Here is a 19,185-nt window from a genome sequence, read left to right as displayed (position 1 = left end):
CTTACAGTTTAAAAAAAAGCCTTCCTATTGGCCAATTTTTGCGCATCCGTCGCCTATGTTCTGACAAGGCAGAGTTTGCCATTCAGGCTCAAGTCCTGGTATCCCGATTACTTCATCGCGGTTATCCCCCGCCTATAATCAGAAAGGCTTTAAAGAGAGCTTTTAACGCTCAGCGCGAATGGCTGTTATTGGACTCCACTGAAGTACGATCAGAACCTCCGCTGGTATGTACCATTCGTTATTCTTCTAGATCTCAAGACATTGTCAGGATCCTTCGAGAGCATTGGTATATTGTTCAAATACATTCAATTTTTTCTGAATTTCCATTAATAGCTTTTAGCAGAGGCAAAAATCTCCGAGATCTGTTAACTCAAACCAGGACATACACTGATACTTCTACCTATTCTGTAGAATTGCCCGGTCATTGGGCTTGTGGCAAATGCTCAATGTGTGCACAATCATTGGATGGCCCTGTTTGGACTGACAATGCTGGTATGATCCATGAGGCTTACTTCCATTCGACTTGTCTTTCTACCCATGTGATTTACATAATTGTCTGCCCTTGCACCAAAATTTATGTTGGCAGAACAAAACGCAGCATTAAGACACGTTTAATTGAACATCGTAGCTGCGTGAATACGGGCAAAACGAATGCACCAATTGTTCAGCATTGCCTTGATAAAAAACATCTGTTCACTGATCTTAAATGGCGGGTCATTGACCGCATCGTTCCTACAAAGAGAGGAGGAGATTTTCAGAAACTTCTCAACATGAAGGAACAGCGCTGGATATTTCAATTACAATGTGTGGAACCTGAAGGACTTAACGCAGCTATTGAGTGGTATTCTTTGCTGTAATTTTTTGTTGCAATTCACCTAGCAACCATGTGCGTCATTTCCTGGGTGGAGCCGGGATTCTGATTTGCTGCAGCTCCTTGAAAAATGGCGCGAGTGCGTCCGCTCCGGCAGAGGAGAAAAATTTCATTGCTTAAGATGCAGCTGACTTATTCACATGTTGGTACCACCGCTATATAATGTTTATAAATGCATGAATTGTGATGTGATCCTTTTTATTCATTATGCGTTTTGATTTGCAGACACTATTTGCCCTTGAAGAAGGCTTTTAAGCCGAAACACGGTCCGTGGGCCTGCCACCGTGCTCGTCCTCACCTCCATGTCTCTGCTTACTCCTCGGAACTACTAAGCTAAGTGCTTGATTGAAATGTTATGCTTGATTGAAATGTTATGCAAAATTTGCGAAGTCACAATATGCCAATAGGCTTTAATGCTCACGTATGCAGAAGAAAATTCTTAAAAAAAATTTTGGACACTATATGACCAATGATTATACTGCGGTATACTTATGCTAATTAGCATGAAATATGTATACTATGTATGAGGTCTGCTATATATAGGACTACATTGTGTACTTACACTATTATCGAGTTTAGAATCTGGGTCCTTGGCTGATATTCATTTTTGTGTTACTGGGCAGCTATTCCCTACTTTAAATTGGGTGCTATAGGACTTTTGTGATCGCAATCGTTATATTGATGACATCCTGTTAATCTGGCTAGGGACAGAGATACAATTTTATTTATTTTTTGATTGGTTGAATCAATGCAACCCACATTTACAATTTAGCTTCTGTTTACATAATTCAGAGATATCGTTCCTGGATTTACTTATTTCCAACACTAGATCAGGTTTTTCTACCACTATTTATCGTAAAGACACCGACCGTAACACAGTGTTAAAGTTTGATAGTTGTCACCCCAAAAACCTTAAAAAGAATATCCCCACTGGACAATTCTTGAGACTACGTAGGCTATGCACTACGACAGCTGACTATGTAGAAAAAGCTAAGGAGATGTTTGCCCGGTTCAGGCAGAGAGGGTACCCCTATAAAGTTTTAAAATCTGCTTATAAGAGAGCCCTTTATGTGAACCGTGATTGGTTATTCCTTCCCACACGAAGAGATGATAACTCTTCGTTGAATTGTATTTTACCATTTTCACCATCCAGTCACGCAATTTCCATCATACTTAGAAAACATTGGTCTTCTTTAGCCCTCTCTAGTCTGTTCCACAGCACTTTGAGATTTACGTACCGCAGAGGGAAAAACTTCCGGGACATCCTGACCTCTTCTGATTTTTTGCAAAATCGCTCCAGTAGCACACAGACAGGAACCCACAGACCATGTGGGAGCTGTTCTGTATGTACACACACTACTACTTTATCTCGTTTTACTGAACCTTTTACCGCAAAGAGCTATGCCTTACGTCATGACTCGGACTGTGCCTCGTCTGGCGTTATATATATCATACGCTGTCCCTGTGATAAGGTTTATGTGGGAAAAACTAGGAGACAGATCCGCACTCGGATGATCGAACACAGATCTAACATTAGACACTCTCGTATTCTGGCCCCACTTGTTGATCATTGGACGTTACACTCTCATACAGTATCTGATTTATTTTTCTTTGTTTTAGAAGTAGTATCCCCCTCCCTGCGTGGTGGGGATTTCGACACTCTACTACTGCGCTGTGAACAGAGATGGATACATCGTTTAGATAGTGTCTCACCGAAGGGCCTTAACAAAGAAATAGAATGGTTTCATTTCACATGATCCTGATAGGCTACAGTCGTTCCCTATCCACATATGATTGGTTGGTCGTTCCTCGATTCTGATTGGTCTGTAGAATCTGGTTGGCGCGAGTTTTGACAGCTTTTAAGTAGTTAGCGTTCTCTCTTTCATTGCACTCCATGCCAGGAACGTATGAACCCCGTCTAAAGGTAATAACTTGAGCATGCATGTATTCATTTGTTGTTATATATTCTGTACCATAACCATTGTTAATACAGTCCTATATAATTGTTTTTAGATTTCCTGTAAAACACTGCGGGTATCCCTCCCGACGCAGCCGCTGGCGAAACACGGGACCGTGTCGGGGGACCCCGAGTATTTATAAGACCGCCCTTATAACAATGGAGTTGCCGAACTTGAATGAAATAAACGTTGTCATTATATACTGATTTGAAGTATCGGGACTGTATCACTTTATTCCAGCATTCGTGTTGGGTTACTACATTCATTGTTTGAATGCTGGCCGCAGCTCGGTGGCTTGTGGTTTGTTCTGCTCTATGCTACACATATATAAACCAACAAGACAACTCTGTTCCACAGACAAATGTTTACTGGAAATTCCGTCAGTCAGATCTACTAGCTTAGCCCTAACAAGAAACAGAGCTTTCTCAGTTTTTGGTCCTTCCTTGTGGAACTCTATACCAGACAGTATCCGAATGACATCTAATCGAAATGAATTAAAAAAGATGGTTAAAACCTTTGGGGTAGATTTTCAGAGCCCTGCTCGCCTAAATCCGCCCAAAACCGGGCGGATTTAGGCGAGCAGGGCCCTGCGCGCCGGGAAGCCTATTTTACATAGGCCTCCCGGCGCGCGCAGAGCCCCGGGACTCGCGTACGTCCCGGGGTTCTCGGAGGGGGGCGTGTCGGGGGGCGGGGCCGGAGCGCGCGGCGTTGCGGGGGCGTGTCGGCAGCGTTTTGGGGGCGGGTACGGGGCGTGGCTACGGCCCGGGGGCGTGGCCGCGCCCTCCGTACCCGCCCCCAGGTTGCGGCCCGGCGCGCAGCAGGCCCGCTGGCGCGCGGGGATTTACGTCTCCCTCCGGGAGGCGTAAATCCCCCGACAAAGGTAAGGGGGGGGTGTAGACAGGGCCGGGTGGGTGGGTTAGGTAGGGGAAGGGAGGGTAAGGTGAGGGGAGGGCAAAGGAAAGTTCCCTCCGAGGCCGCTCCGATTTCGGAGCAGCCTTGGAGGGAACGGGGGGAGGCAGCGCGGCTCGGCGCGCGCAGGCTATACAAAATCGATAGCCTTGCGCGCGCCGATCCAGGATTTTAGTGGATACGCGCGGCTCCGCGCGTATCTACTAAAATCCAGCGTACTTTTGCTTGAGTCTGATGCGCAAGCAAAAGTAGGCTGATCGCGCTTCTTTTAAAATTTACCCCTTTCTATTTAATGAAGCATACAATCTCAGTACCACCATTTAAATGTTTACGCTGAATTATCTATATCTGCTTGATACTTGTAAAGAAAGATTTATTTTGTTTTATTGTGTCTTATGTTCAAATTGTTTTTATTGTGTATGTAAATTGTAAACCGCCTAGACGGACACGTAAGTGACCCCATGTGCGGTATATAAAAAACTTTTAAATAAAAATAAAAATAAATTTAAAGAAAGACAGAAATAAAGACAAGAGAAGGGGAGGAACAAATTATTTTGTTCCTCGGAGTATCAGGCTTACAGCAATCGTGTGAATACCTTGGTACTCAGTCGTCCAGGAATATGCCCAGACTTTATATATTCCTTAACTGACCAATCAAAGTACATTCAGGATGTTGTTTCTAGATAACTATAGTCCATTTCATTTGAGAATGTATCAGGCCAATCAGCTAATGGGTCTGGGGTGTTGGCTGGCTGCATTCCAGCACGTAGGCTGGCTGCATTCCAGCACGTACACTGGGTCCTCAGTGGTCTTAAACTAAAACTAGCATTCTTGAATACAGCAGAGATGAGGTACTTCAGAAAGTTAATGCACAATATAACATACAGAAGATTACTAAGTTGCTGCACTTCCTGTGGGGGTATATGTACCCGTGCTGACGTCAGATCCGTCTCCAACTGCTAGCACGAGCACACTATACCCACTTGTTTTGAGTCCATCTGCATACACTAAGGAAAAAGAGATTAACAGGTAAGTAATCTCTACATTTTCTACCTTCCCACCCCCCTACTTGCTCCCCAGTTCCTTGGTCAGACCATTTCCTCATTGAAGCGTCCCTCCATATAAATGCCCTGATCACTCCAAACCCAGCACAAAGCACCACCATTGTATTCAGAAAACCCTGTACCAGTGAGGAACTATCCCTGGCAATTTCCAACTCTATACCCGACCTCGACTGCTCCAACCCAGAGAGTAATATCACACTTGAAATTGCCAATAAATTATGTCCTAGCTCCAGACGTGAACTGTGACCTACTACAAAAAAATGCCAACCCTAGTACACAGCTGAGCTAAAAACCCTAAAAAATAAACTCAGGCAGCGAGAAAGAATCTGGCGCAAACCCCCTCTCCCCAACACGCCTCCAGCTATAAATCTGCCCTCCACCACTACAGAACATCCACTCTCAACACCAAACATGATTTCTACGCCACCAAAATTCATGAGTACATGTATAACCCTAAGGCTCTTTTCACATAACGTCGCTGACCTCACCAAGTCAACCAGCCCCCAATTCCCGATAATGAAGCCTCCACCAGAAGTGAAGAAATCGCTCAATACTTCCATAATAAAATCGCCAATATTCTCCTCACATTCCAACACCCTTCTCCCACAACCCTCTCCTCCTCCCTCCCTTGCTTAGACCCTATCACTTCCACCCTCGAAACACTAGAGCCTACCTCAGCCAGGGAAATTGAATCTGTTCTCAAAAAACTCAAACCTGCCTGTCACCCCTCCGACACCATCCCCACAAAAACCCTCCTTTCCCTGTACGTACCAGGATCAGTCCAGACTGCTGGGTTATGCCTCCCGTCCAGCAGATGGAGTCAGAGAGAAACTGAAAAGGCACCACCCATATACCCTGGTGCGCCCCCTGCGATCCTTCAGTATATCTCTGACTCCAGCAGATGAGAGAGCATAACCTGCGGTCCTGATCTCCTGAAAAAAAAAAAAAAAAAGGAGTGAAGTGAGGTTCCATTTTCCAGGTTTGGTTTAAGTTATCTGGGGAACTCCTGTGACTAGAACAAAGTAGAATCTGAAGTAGGAGCTGTAGCAGGCAAGGCAGGGCTTTGCCCTGGAGCCTTTTCCCGGAGTGCATTTCTGCCCTGCCCAGTGAGAGGAGGGGGAGTATTCATCGGTGGGCCGGTCACTCTCCCCCTCCGCCTCCAGAGAAGTTCCATTCCTCGGAGAAGGTTGGCAGAAGGAGTTATCCTCTCTGCAGGCTCCAAAAGTTTAAAAAAAATACTTGTGCTGCATTTGTAGCTGCCGGTGGCAGCGCTGTTGAAACTCAAAAAAAATAAAATAAAAACGAGGTATCTTTTTACAGTTCCCCTGCCTGCTGTACTCCCTGGGTCTCTGGAGGGGGTGGCCTGCCGCCCGTCACCGTTTCGCGCCGTTTCGCGCTCTTTTGCCGTCACGGGGAATGCCTAGTTTGTACCGCGTGCGGGGAGTCGGGGCTCTGGCTCTCGCGTGAAGGCCTCTGCTCCTGGTGCATCCCCGGGGATGAGGGGCCTTTGCGGAGAGCAGCCCCGGCCGAGAAGGCCCTCCTTTCGCAGCTGAATACCGCGGGCAGCCTCGTTCAGGGCTCGCTCCCGATTACAGGGGCAGCGGCCATCTTGAATTGCGCGGCGGCCATCTTGAATCGCGCGGCGGCCATCTTGAATCGGCCCGATCGGGAGGCAGATTCTTCAGGGGAGGAAGAGGATGATGATCCTCTCTCCCCACCGGATGTAAGTCCCCCCAGGGCCCGCGGTTCAAGTGGGAATGTTGGTTTGCCGAATTTGGGTGCCAAGGTGGAGCCTCGGAAGCGGCCACACCCCTTCTCTTCTCAATTTGTGCTGTTATTGCACAAAGCTTATCTGGAGGCCGAAGCAGATTGGGAGCAGAGGGCTGCGGCTCCCGATAAACGGGGGAAAATTTCTACAGGTCTCGAGGGACTGGGGTTAGGAAACTCTGGTCCATCCCCGGCTCCTAAACCTCCGCAGCACTCTACGGTGGATCCTGTCCCCCAGGATCCCCCCGCTCCTGACTCTGGGGCAGACATGGGGGGGCACGGATTTCGTGGAAGGCGATGATCCGCTCGTCCTCCGGTTGTTTCACAAAGAGGAGTTGGACCCCTTGATCTCGCATGTCCTTCAGGAACTGGGGATTCCAGTTCCGCAGATTGACTTAGATTCCTTACCAGGTGACTTAGAGTTGGCGGGGCTCCGTGCACCTTCCCATGCATTTCCTTACCATAACAAACTTTCTCAAATCGTGTCCTGGGAGTGGGATGCTCCGGAGGCTACCTTGAGAGTTGGCCGAGCTATGGATAAGCTTTACCCGCTCCCTCTGGAGGCATTGGAGTTGCTTAAGGTGCCTAAGGTAGATTCAGCGGTTACGGCCATTGCTAAACATACCACCATCCCAGTTACAGGTGGCACGGCCCTTAAGGATCTCCAAGATAGGAAATTAGAAGTGTTGCTTAAGCGAATTTTTGAAGTGTCAGCCCTGGGGGTGCGGGCGGCGGTTTGTAGCTGCATGGTACAGAGGGCTATTCTCCGCTGGGTGCAGCAAGTGTTAACATCTCAAGATTTGCCTCCAGGAGAAGCAGAACAGGCGAACCAAATGGAATCTGCGGTAGCCTATGCGGCGGACGCCTTGTATGATCTTCTCCGTACTTCAGCCCGCTCCATGGCGTCAGCGGTTTCCGCGCGCCGCCTCCTATGGCTCCGTCATTGGGCGGCGGACTCATCGTCCAAAGCGCAACTTGGTTCCTTCCCTTTTCAGGGTAAGCTTCTATTTGGGGACGAGTTGGAGCAGCTTATTAAGTCCTTGGGAGAGAACAAGGTCTTCAAGTTGCCGGAAGACAAGCCAAAATTGTTCCGGTCTTCCACCTCTTTTCGTGGTCGTCGTATGCCCCAAGGCAACCGCCCGCACGCTCTCAAGGATCGTTTCCTTCCTTTCGTGGCCGGCGACAATCGCGCACGGGGGCGAGTCATGCCTTCACCAATAATAAGACGACACAATGAGGGGATGCCGGTCCATCCCTCCGTTCCGAAAGTGGGAGGTCGACTTTTTCACTTTCGGGAGGAATGGGCCAGAATAACCTCAGACCAGTGGGTCCTCGATATTATAAACCACGGCTACGCTTTGGAGTTGGCACGACCCCTGCGCCATTTCTTCCTGGCTTCTCCCGGCGGGTCGTGAGACAAATTAAAGGCGATTTTGCAAACGCTGGCGCGGTTACAGGCTCTGGGAGCTATAGTTCCAGTGCCGGTAGCCGAGCAAGGCACGGGTCGCTACACCATCTATTTTATCGTCCCAAAGAAGGAAGGCACCTTCCGTCCCATCCTCGATCTAAAACAGGTCAACAGAGCTCTTAAGAATCCCGCACTTCCGGATGGAGACTCTGCGGTCCGTCATTGTGGCGGTCCACAAAGGCGAATTTTTGGCTTCTTTGGATCTCACAGAGGCTTACCTGCACATCGGGATACAGGAATGTCTTCAGAGGTTCTTACGATTCATGATCCTGGGATCCCATTACCAGTTTTGTGCTTTTCCGTTTGGTCTCGCAACAGCCCCGAGGGTCTTCACCAAGGTAATGGTAGTCGTCGCCGCAAGCCTCCGGAGGGAAGGAGTGCTCGTACATCCATACTTGGACGACTGGCTCATTCGAGCAAAATCAAGAAGGCTTTGCGAGGAGGCAGTACAGACGGTCCTATACCGTCTGAGCTCCCTTGGTTGGGTCGACAACCACCCCAAGAGCCAGCTGATTCCCTCCCAGACCCTAGAGTTTCTGGGAGCCTTGTTCGATACAGAGTTGGGCAAGGTTTTCCTGCCACAGGCAAGAATGGAGTGACTGATGGCGCAGGTTCGTCGTCTATTAGCTCTGTCTTTGCCGGTGGTATGGGATTATTTGCAGGTTCTTGGATATATGGCGTCCACCCTGGAGTTGGTTCCTTGGGCTTTTGCGCATATGCGACCATTACAGAGAGCGCTATTATCTCGATGGGACCCCAAATCGGAGGAGTTCCGGGTGCCTTTACCACTTCTAGACCTGGCCAGGGCCAGCCTGCAATGGTGGTTGCAGCCAACCCATTTGCTCCAGGGAGTCGATTTGGAGCCCCCGCGATGGATCATTGTTACGACGGACGCCAGCCTGTCGGGTTGGGGGTCGGTCTGCCAATCTCAGTCTGCGCAGGGGCGTTGGACGGCTCCGCAGACCAAGTGGTCCATCAACCGTCTGGAGACCAGGGCAGTCCGCTTGGCGCTGCAGCGGTTTCTCCCTCTGATCCGACATCAAGCAATTCGAGTTCTGTCAGACAATGCAACTACGGTGGCTTATATAAATCGCCAAGGGGGCACCAGGAGTTACTTGGTTGCGTCCGAGGCGAGCAAGTTAATGGATTGGGCGGAAAAGCATCTGTCTTGATTAGCGACATCCCACATAGCCGGAGTCGACAACATCCAGGCGGACTATCTCAGCCGGCAGCAATTAGATCCAGTGGAGTGGGAACTGTCACAAGAGGCACTCAAACTCATCGTTCGAAGATGGGGAATGCCCCAAGTGGATCTCATGGCGACGTGCCTAAATGCAAAGGCAGCTCGCTTCTTCAGCTGCAGACGAGAGCACGGATCGGAAGGTGTGGACGCTTTGGTTCTTCCATTGCCCGAGCATGTTCTCCTGTACGTGTTCCCTCCGTGGCCACTGGTAGGCAAAGTGTTGCGTTGGATAGAATCCCACGAGGGTCCGGTCATTCTCGTGGCGCCGGAGTGGCCAAGGAGGCCTTGGTTTGCCGATCTAATCAACCTAGCGGTAGACAGTCCCTTGCGTCTCGGTCACCTGCCTCGCCTATTGCGGCAGGGTCCAGTGTTTTTCGACCAGGCCGATCGCTTCTGTCTAGCGGCCTGGCTTATGAGAGGCGTCAATTGAGGAAGAAGGGATATTCTGATTCTGTCATCACTACTCTTCTTCAAGCTCATCAGCCGTCTACCTCGGTTACCTATGTGCGTGTATGGAAGGTGTTCGACTCTTGGTGTCGGGAATTCTCCATGTCCCCGAGACAAGCTACAGTGTCTCAGGTCCTGCAATTCCTGCAGGAGGGCCTAAAGAAGGGCTTATCCTATAACTCCCTTCGCGTGCAGGTGGCGGCCTTAGGCTGTTTTCGCGGCAAAATTGACGGTGTTTCCATTGCCAATCACCCCCGACATAGCCAGATTTTTGAAGGGGGTCAAGCATTTGCGTCCGCCGGTGAGAGCTATCTGTCCTGCTTGGAGTCTAAATTTGGTTCTTCGTGGCCTTTGTACTTCTCCATTTGAACCGCTGAAGCGGGCTACGCTCAAGGATCTCACTCTCAAGACGGTTTTCTTGGTGGCTATTTGTTCTGCGAGGCGCATTTCAGAGCTCCAAGCGTTGTCGTGCAGAGAACCTTTCCTTCGCATTTCGGACTCGGGAGTTTCGCTTCTTGCCAAAGGTGGTTACGTCTTTTTATGTGAATCAGACGGTAGAACTACCAGCATTTTCGGCGGATGGCAGTGAGGCTTCGGAACTTAAGAGGTTGGATGTTCGACGGGCGTTATTACGATACTTGGAAGTCACTAATCCTTTTCGCTTGTCTGATCATCTTTTCGTTTTATGGAGTGGCCCTTAGAAGGGGTCCCTAAAGCTTCTAAAACGACTATAGCCCGCTGGCTGAAGGACGCTATTGCTTCAGCTTACATTTGTCGGGGGCGTGCCGTGCCGGAAGGTCTTAAGGCTCATTCTCTGCGTTCCCAGGCAGCGTCTTGGGCGGAGAGTGCCTTTGTTTCTCCTCAGGAAATTTGCCGGGCGGCGACTTGGAAATCCTTGCACACTTTTGCTGGACATTACCGTTTGGATGTGCAAGATCCGACGGTACCTTCGTTTGGCAGCGGTGTGCTTCGAGCGGGACTGTCGAGGTCCCACCCCTTTTAGGGCAGCTTGGGTACTTCCCAGCAGTCTGGACTGATTCTGGTACGTACAGGGAAAGGAAAATTAGTGCTTACCTGATAATTTTCGTTCCTGTAGTACCAAGGATCAGTCCAGACGCCCGCCCATGTTAGCAGCAGTCCCGTCACTGTATTCTTGTGTTTCAGAATTCCTTTATGGAAAGCTTACACAGATATCTTATCGTTTAGTTCAGCGGCATTTTCAGCCAGGGTTTTTCCTCGTTTTTTCCAAGAGTTCATGTTTCACTTGTTCTAGTCATGGGTTCTTGCCTAAGATTTCTTCTAACATTCTGCTTTGTTATCGATTATACTGAAGGATCGCAGGGGGCGCACCAGGGTATATGGGTGGTGCCTTTTCAGTTTCTCTCTGACTCCATCTACTGGACGGGAGGCATAACCCAGCAGTCTGGACTGATCCTTGGTACTACAGGAACGAAAATTATCAGGTAAGCACTAATTTTCCTTTCCATTCTGAACACCATTGCCAAACCCATTGCTGATATTATCAACTCATCCCTTTCCTCAGGTTCCGTCCCAGACATTCTCAAATAAGCGGTTGTTAAGCCACTCCTTAAAAAACCCTCGCTAGACCCCAAAGACCCCCTCTAATTTCCACCCCATATCTCTAAGATTATGGAAAGGATAGTTAATTCCCAACTCACCGAGTACCTTGAATACAACAAGATACTGCATCCGACCCGGTTTGGCTTTCGCAAACACCTCAACACTCCTACTCACCCTCTCCGATCACGTTATCAGAGGCATGGATCAGGGTAACTGCTATCTTCTTGCCCTGCTCGACATCTCCGTCGCCTTTGACACCATCAACCATAACCACCTCCTCACCCGGCTGTCAGAAATAGGCATCTCAGGTCTGTCCCTCCTATGGTTTAAATCATACTTATCCAACAGGAAATTTGCTGTCAAAATAGGTAATGCCGAATCCTCACTCTACTCCCTGTCCCAAGGCGTCTCGCAAGGCTCCTCTCTTTCCTCCATCTTATTCAACATATACCTCACTCCCCTCTGTCAGCTACTAACGAACCTCGGCCTCAAATTCTACCTCTATGCTGATGATGTTCAAATCATCATCCCCATTCATACCTCCCTATCTGATGCCCTGGCATATTGGGATACTTGCCTTTCCTCCATAAACAATTTCCTCACAAACATTCACCTCGCCTTAAACACATCCAAGACAGAACAGCTCCTTATATCCCAACACCAACCCCCAATCCTTTGATCTCTAATGACCCAGCTTTCAAAGTCATATCATCCCAGCCATGTGTAAGAGACCTGGGAGTCTCTTACACATGGCTGTATTAGTTCGATCCTCAAAGAGGGCTTCTTTAAGCTCAATGTCCTAAAAAAACTCAGACCCTTTCTCCACTATCATGCTTTCCGGACTGTCATCCAGGCCACACTATCCTCCAAGCTTGATTACTGTAACTCCCTTCTACTTGGCATCCCCTCCTCTACCATTAAACCCTTACAAATGTTCCAGAACGCTGTAGCCAGGGTCATTACAAACACACGGAAATCTGACCATATCACCCCCATACTCAAAGACCTCCATTGGCTCCCCATCCCATCACGCATCCTCTTTAAAACACTTTCCATAATTCATAAATCCATCTACTGTCATAACTCCAACTGGCTAGATGAACCCTTCCAGCTCACACTCTCTGACCGACCCACCAGAGCTGTCAGAGGAACGCTCGAAGTACCATCTCTTAAAAAAGCCCATCTCTCCTCCACAAGGGATCGCGCAATTTCTGTTGCAGGTCCTAGGCAATGGAACTCCCTCCCTACATTGCTCAGACTTGAACCATGCTACTCTAAATTTAGAAAGAAACTAAAGACATGGATCTTTCGACAAGCCTACCCAGACTAGACCCTACCTTTGCCCTCCCATGCTCTCTCGATACTCGCTTACACACAACCCCGGTACAAGTCAATGTCTAACTGGTGCCCTTACCTACCCTTTTATAAGTCCCGTGTATATAAGTTACTATTTTTTTGTATATAAGTTTCTACCAATCCTCTCGCTCCACCACAGCATAAGATTTGTTATTTGTTAATTGTTAGTTACACTTTCATTCTTCCTGCTCTGCATTTTTCTAGTTGCAACTACTTGTTTTCCCCCTCCTCCCTCCCTGTTCATTGTATTTTCCATCTGTCAGTTACAATGTAAACCTGTATGATGTTTGCACACTAATGTTGGTATATAAAAACCTCTAAATAAATAAATATCCTTACGGCCTCCTTGCCCAAGAATATGGACCCGGTCCTGGCGGGACTCAGGGCTCCGGCAAGCGCTTTTCCTTTTCATCCTATGCACAAGTTGCTGCTCTTACGTGAATGGGAGGCTCCCGAAGCGGGACTCCGGGTGGGGCGGGCTATGAATAAGCTCTACCCCCTCCCGGAGCAGGGTTTAGATATGTTGAAAATTCCCACCGTGGACTCCTCGGTCTCTGCGGTCACCAAGCACACCACTATTCCTGTGGTGGAATCGACGGCTCTGAAGGACGGACAGGATCGTAAGCTCGTGGCCCATCTGAAACGAAGTTTTGAAGTCCTGGCTCTGGGGGTCCGAGCGACTATCTGCAGCAGTCTCAGGTGGGTTCAACAATTACTTGGCACCCAGGACCTCCTACCTGCAGAGGCAGAGCAGGCTGAACGTCTGGAAGCCGTCATCGCATATGGGGCTGATGCGCTCTACGACCTCCTCCGCGTCCAGCGAAGGCGATGGTCTCAGCGGTATTCGCTAGACGGCTCCTCTGGCTGTGCAATTGGTCGGCCGACCCGTCCTCCAAGGCACGACTAGGCACGTTGCCTTTCAAAGGTGAGTTGCTCTTTGGAGAGGACCTTGAGAAGCTTATTGATTCCTTGGGAGAAAATAAGGTATATAAGCTTCTGGAGGACCGTCTGAAACAATCGCGTTCCTTTACACCCTCCTGTCCTTGCTTCCGGGGACAGAGAAGGTATACACCCCGCGGACGAGGTGACTCCTCTAGGAGTTATTCTTCTCGGTCTCAATCTTGGTCTCAGCCCTTTCATGGGCGTCGCTCCTTTCGCGAGGGCCAGTCCCAGCGCCCCACCCCTAAGCCTGCCACACAATGAAGTTCAGTCGACCCATTCCTCGGTCCCTTTTCTGGGTGGTTGCCTCTCCCTGTTCTTCGAGGAATGGGTCAAAATTACATTGGACCAGTGGGTCCTCGACATTGTCCGAGATGGTTACGCTTTCAAACTTGTTTGCAACCTACCAGATCTCTTTGTATTCTCCCCATGCGGTCGCCTCAAGCAGGAAGCAGTAGAGCAAACCCTCGTCAGACTATTGAGTCTGGGTGCAGTTGTCCCGGTTTCGAAAGCGGAGATCGGCACAGGCCAGTTGTCACGGTTCCACCGGTCCCGTCCCTGAAAGAGCCTTCCTGGCTACTTGCAAACTCAGTTAGAAGTTCTCTGTAATGTCATAAAGTTCAAAAGTCTGGCCCAATGGGCCTAACTGCCACCTCCCACAGTATCTCTTGGGATATTTTCCTTGTCCCTTCAGATACCACCACCCGCTGGCAGTCTCTCAAACACTATCCTTAAGTAGGTACATCTGGATAGTAAAACAGTCTTTAGCGCCCGGCTCACCTTCCTGGAAGTCACACCAGCCATCCATCTTCCATCTAAGCAAGCATATCAAAATTCCAGTCTTTTCAAGCAGCCAGTAGCATGGTCCTTCTCCTTCAGTCCCCGGCAGGAGTCTGACTGTGCTGGGTTAGGGAGTCTTTTATACCTTGTAAACACCTCCTCCTCTGCCAGCTGATTGGCTCCTGGGAAGTCCCACCCTTAACCTCCCACACCTGTGAGTTTGTCTCTATGGTTACAGGGGAAGCCACCAGTGTATATCCTTGACTCTGTGTCACCTGGGTTTTCTTCCCCCTCCTTCTCTAGGACTTTGGTTCCAGGGAGTTTTTATTCCTGGCTTTATTCTACTACCCGAACTGGCATAGTGACCCCGTCACACCAGTATTCTATTTACTTCGTGGTTCCCAAGAAGGACGGGGCTTTTCGGCCGATCTTAGACCTTAGGAGAGTCAACCGGGCCCTCAAGATCCCACATTTTCGCATGGAAACCTTGCAAGCAGTCATCGCGGCGGTCCGCCCCGGAGAGTTCCTCGCCTCGCTCGATTTGACAGAGGTGTACTTCCATATACCGATTCACCGCGATTACCAGAAGTATCTTCGCTTCCACATTCTCAACCAGGATTTCCAGTTTCGGGCGCTGCCTTTCGGCCTCGCGACCGCACCTTACATCTTCACCAAGGTCATGGTGGTGGTGGCGGCGGCCCTTCACCGGGAAGGAATCCTAGTCCACCCTATCTGGACGACTGGCTTGTAAGGGCCAAGTCGGAGGCTATCTGCAGACAGGTGGTGGATCGGGTATTAGCTCTCTTCGCATCTCTAGGTAGGATAGTGAATTTTTCCAAGAGCAAGCTGCAGCCCTGCCAGGAATTAGAGTTCCTGGGAGCCCACTTCAACACTAGTGTGGGCAAGGTCTTCTTGCCTCTTGCGCGGGCCCTCAAGTTGATCGACCAGATTCGGAATTTGCTCTCGCTGCCTCTTCCAACGGCCTGGGACTACCTGCAGGTCTTAGGATCCATGGCTTCCACCATCGACCTAGTTCCCTGGGCTTTTGCTCATATGCGACCGTTACAGAAAGCTTTGCTATCCCGTTGGCAGCTGGTGTTGGAACAGTTTCACATAGTCCTCCCGCTTTTGGACTATACCGTCACCGCCTTGCAGTGGTGGCTTTCGCTTCCTCATCTTCTACGGGGAATGCCCCTTCAAGCTCCACAGTGGACGATAGTAACCACGGACGCCAGTCTTTCGGGCTGGGATGCGTCTGCCTGTCACAGTCCACCCAGGGGATCTGGTTGCCGGTTCAGACTCGCTGGCACATCAATCGGTTGGAGGCTCGGGCGATGCGTCTGGCTCTGCAGGAATTTCTGCCCCTGATACACGGCAAAGCGGTGAGGGTGCTGTCCGACAACACCACCACCGTGGCTTACATCAACCGTCGGGGGCACCCGCAGTCGCTTGGTGGCACTAGAAGCCAGCCATCTCTTCGCCTGGATGGAATGCCACCTGGATTGCCTGGCGGCCTCCCACATCGCAGGCAAGGAGAATGTTCAGGCCGATTTTCTCAGTCGCCAATTGTTCGATCTGGGAGAGTGGGAACTCTCGGAAGAAGCCATGGATCTGATTGTCGACAGGTGTGGTCCCCCCCACCTGGACCTCATGGCGACCTTGCGCAATGCCAAGGCCAATCTGTTCTTCAGCCGCTGGAGAGAGCATGGCTTGGAGGGCGTGAATGCTCTGGCTCTCCCTTGGCCCACGGACATCCTTCTGTGCGTGTTCCCTCCGTGGCCTCTGGTGTGAAAAGTTCTCAGGAGAATAGAACTCCACCGAGGGCCCGTGGTTCTGGTAGCACCCGAATGGCCTCGCAGACCATGGTTCGCGGATCTCGTCAACCTGGCGAAGGACGGACCTCTTCGGCTAGGCCATCTTCTTTGTCTACTTCGGCAGGGGCCCGTATTTTTTCGACCAGGCCGATTGCTTTTGTCTAGCGGCCTGGCTTTTGAACGTGATGCCTGAGGCATAAGGGCTATAAGGAGGAGGTTATCTCCACCTTGCTGCGAGCCCGGAAGCAGTCGACTTCTCTAGCTTACGTGCGCCTTTGGAAGGTTTTTGAGACTGTTTGTGAGGAGTCGGGTATCTCTTCACACTCCGCCCTGGTCTCGTTGGTTCTTTGTTTTCTACAGAAGGGTCTCTCCAAGGACCTTTCCTTCAGTTCCCTGCGCATGCAAGTTTCCGCTCTCAGCTCTCTCTTTGGATGGGTCGAGGGTCATCCCCTAGCTGGCCACCCGGACATGGTTCGGTTCCTGAAGGGAGTCAAACACCTGCGTCCGCCCGCTCGCATTACTTGCCCGTTCTGGAGTCTTAATTTGGTCCTCTGGGCCCTCTGTGCTGCCCCGTTTGAACCTCTTCGTCGGGCTACGGTTAAAGACCTCATGCTCAAGGCAGTTTTCCTTGTTTCTATCTCCTCTGCTCGGCGGGTTTCCGAGATCCAAGCATTGTCCTGTCGGGAACCTTTTTTGTGCTTCTCCGATTCAGGTGTTTCCCTCAAGATGGTGCCTTCTTTCTTGCTGAATGTTGTCTCCACCTTCCATGTCAACCAGTCGGTAGAGCTTCCAGCGTTCTCCCCAGAGGAGATTGAAGGTACCGCTGGAGGTGATCTTCGTAAACTGGATGTCAAACGAGTTCTACTCCGGTATCTTCAGGTCACCAGTGACTTTCGGGTCTCGAACCATCTTTTTGTCCTCTGGAGTGATCCCAATCGGGGCAAACCGGCTTCTAAGACCACTATTGCGCGGTGGTTGAAGGAGGCCATTTCCTTGGCCTATCTTTGCCAAGGTTGGGTGGTTCCGGAGGGCCTAAAGGTTCATTCGCTATGTTCTCAAGCTACATCCTGGACGGAGAGTTAGTCAGTTTCTCTGCAAGAGATTTGCAGGTCCGCCACCTGGACGTCACTGCATACATTTGCTCGCCACTATCGTTTGGATGTGCAAGCACCGGTTTTTGGTTCTTTTGGGCGGCAAGTGCTTCGAGCGGGACTGTCTCGGTCCCACCTGGGATAGGGAAGCTTTGGTACATCCCACGGTCTGTACTGATCCGGATACGTACAGGGAAAGGAAAATTAGTTCTTACCTGTTAATTTTCGTTCCTGAAGTACTACGGATCAGTCCAGACGCCCTTCCGTTTGTCTTTCTTTTCTATCCTCTCGAAGCTTGTTCTTGCAGATTCGCAGATTTTGATACTTCATTCTTTGCAAAAATACTGAGCAATTCCACTGGAAGCCTTGGTTGTTCAAGTACCAAGTATATGCAAGAGCGATTAGTCATACCATGTTTTTTACATTGTTCTACAGTTGCTCAATTGAGCTTTATGGTTACTTGCTTGATCCTATTCTGGCTTTGACAATGGTTATACTGAAGGGCTGCAGGGTAGGCTCTATCCTCATATAGGATACCCTTTCAGTTTTGGTCTGTCTCCACTTGCTGGAAAGGAGGCTCAACCCACGGTCTGGGCTGATCCGTGGTACTACAGGAATGAAAATTAACAGGTAAGAACTAAATTTCCTTTCTTAAGAGTTTAAAGTATTGTAAAAATGTATTTGTGTGAACAGTGCTTACCTGATTTTACAGCTGAAGAGCCTAACAAAAAAAAAAAAGGTAAAAAAGAAAATGATTTTAAAAAGAAGCATAGTAAACAATAGAATCTATTAATACCTTAGGTAAGTGAGGAACCTGTAAAAAAAAAAAAAAAAAAAGTAACTATGTAAGAAAAACTTTAAGAAAAATGAGAGAAAATTTTGTAAATCATACATATGTATTAGGGTGATATTTGAAATTGTTCTTTGCCGGAACATCGGCTGCACAAATGTATGTATTTGATTCAACTGGAAAAGGTACCGAGCAATGGTACCTATACCTTGAAAACAGTGATAAAGATTGATTTTTGGTACTGCCAAGAATCCCTAATTACCTGGAAAATAAACACATTAAATGTATAATTTATAAACACTTAAAATCAGAAACCCTATATATATATATGAGCAGAACAAAAAATAGCCTATTAACTATTAAATTGGTGTCTTTGTTTTTAAAACTAAATTTTTTAAAGTCTTAACACCTAATGTAATTCCTTAGAATAGGTTGAAGGCACTTTTTTTTTTTTTTTAATTTAAATCTCTACTTCCTATCTTTGAAATACACATTGCTCAGGTGGGATTTCCATGTTTTGAAATTAGATAAAACTATAATGTAAACCCTTAAGAGGTTAGTAGGCACCTCCAAATATCCTAGAAACCCCCATCTATTTGCCTGTCTCTGTGGGTGTTTTCTGACCCTTACATTCTGATTTAATTCACAAAGACCTATGACAGTGTCTTTTACTTCTTTTCATTGTAAATTGTGTTACTTCAATTTCTAGTATCCTTAATACTGTCCTTTTTTTTTTGCTATCATTTTCCATTAAATTGCATCCTTGGTTTAAATGCCAAAAATGTGCTTTCCTATTCCGAAAAAAAGATAGCTTTCCAGATTACCAAGAAGTACTGGTGTAAAAATATCCAGTGCTTCCAGCAGATTTTCTTTGCAATTTTTGTCTTTTAGAATACCATAGAGCCCGGGCCATAGTTCTGGTGAATCCTCAGTGTTTGGGTTTTCAGAATCTTAGCAATGAATATGTATATGAGAAATCTGCATACATTAGAGACCCAGTATATAGAAATATAATGCATATTCATAGTGGAGATCTTGAAAACTGACTGACTGAGGGGGTCGCCAGAAGGTGTTTTGTGACGTGCTGCTGTAGAGAGTATCAAAAAT

General features: G+C 48.6%; 1 protein-coding gene across 3 annotated transcripts in view; it reads left to right on the top strand.

Moving 5' to 3' along the window:
- Positions 1-19,185, top strand: part of LOC115096850 (P2X purinoceptor 1-like) — a 363,629-nt gene that overhangs the window by 44,911 nt on the left and 299,533 nt on the right. The gene's annotated exons all lie outside the window — the stretch shown is intronic.

This window comes from Rhinatrema bivittatum, chromosome 8 (genome assembly GCF_901001135.1).
Source record: "Rhinatrema bivittatum chromosome 8, aRhiBiv1.1, whole genome shotgun sequence".
NCBI lineage: Eukaryota > Metazoa > Chordata > Amphibia > Gymnophiona > Rhinatrematidae > Rhinatrema > Rhinatrema bivittatum.
Note: the sequence above shows the minus strand (reverse complement) of the source record. Positions and strands in the feature narration are given on the sequence as shown.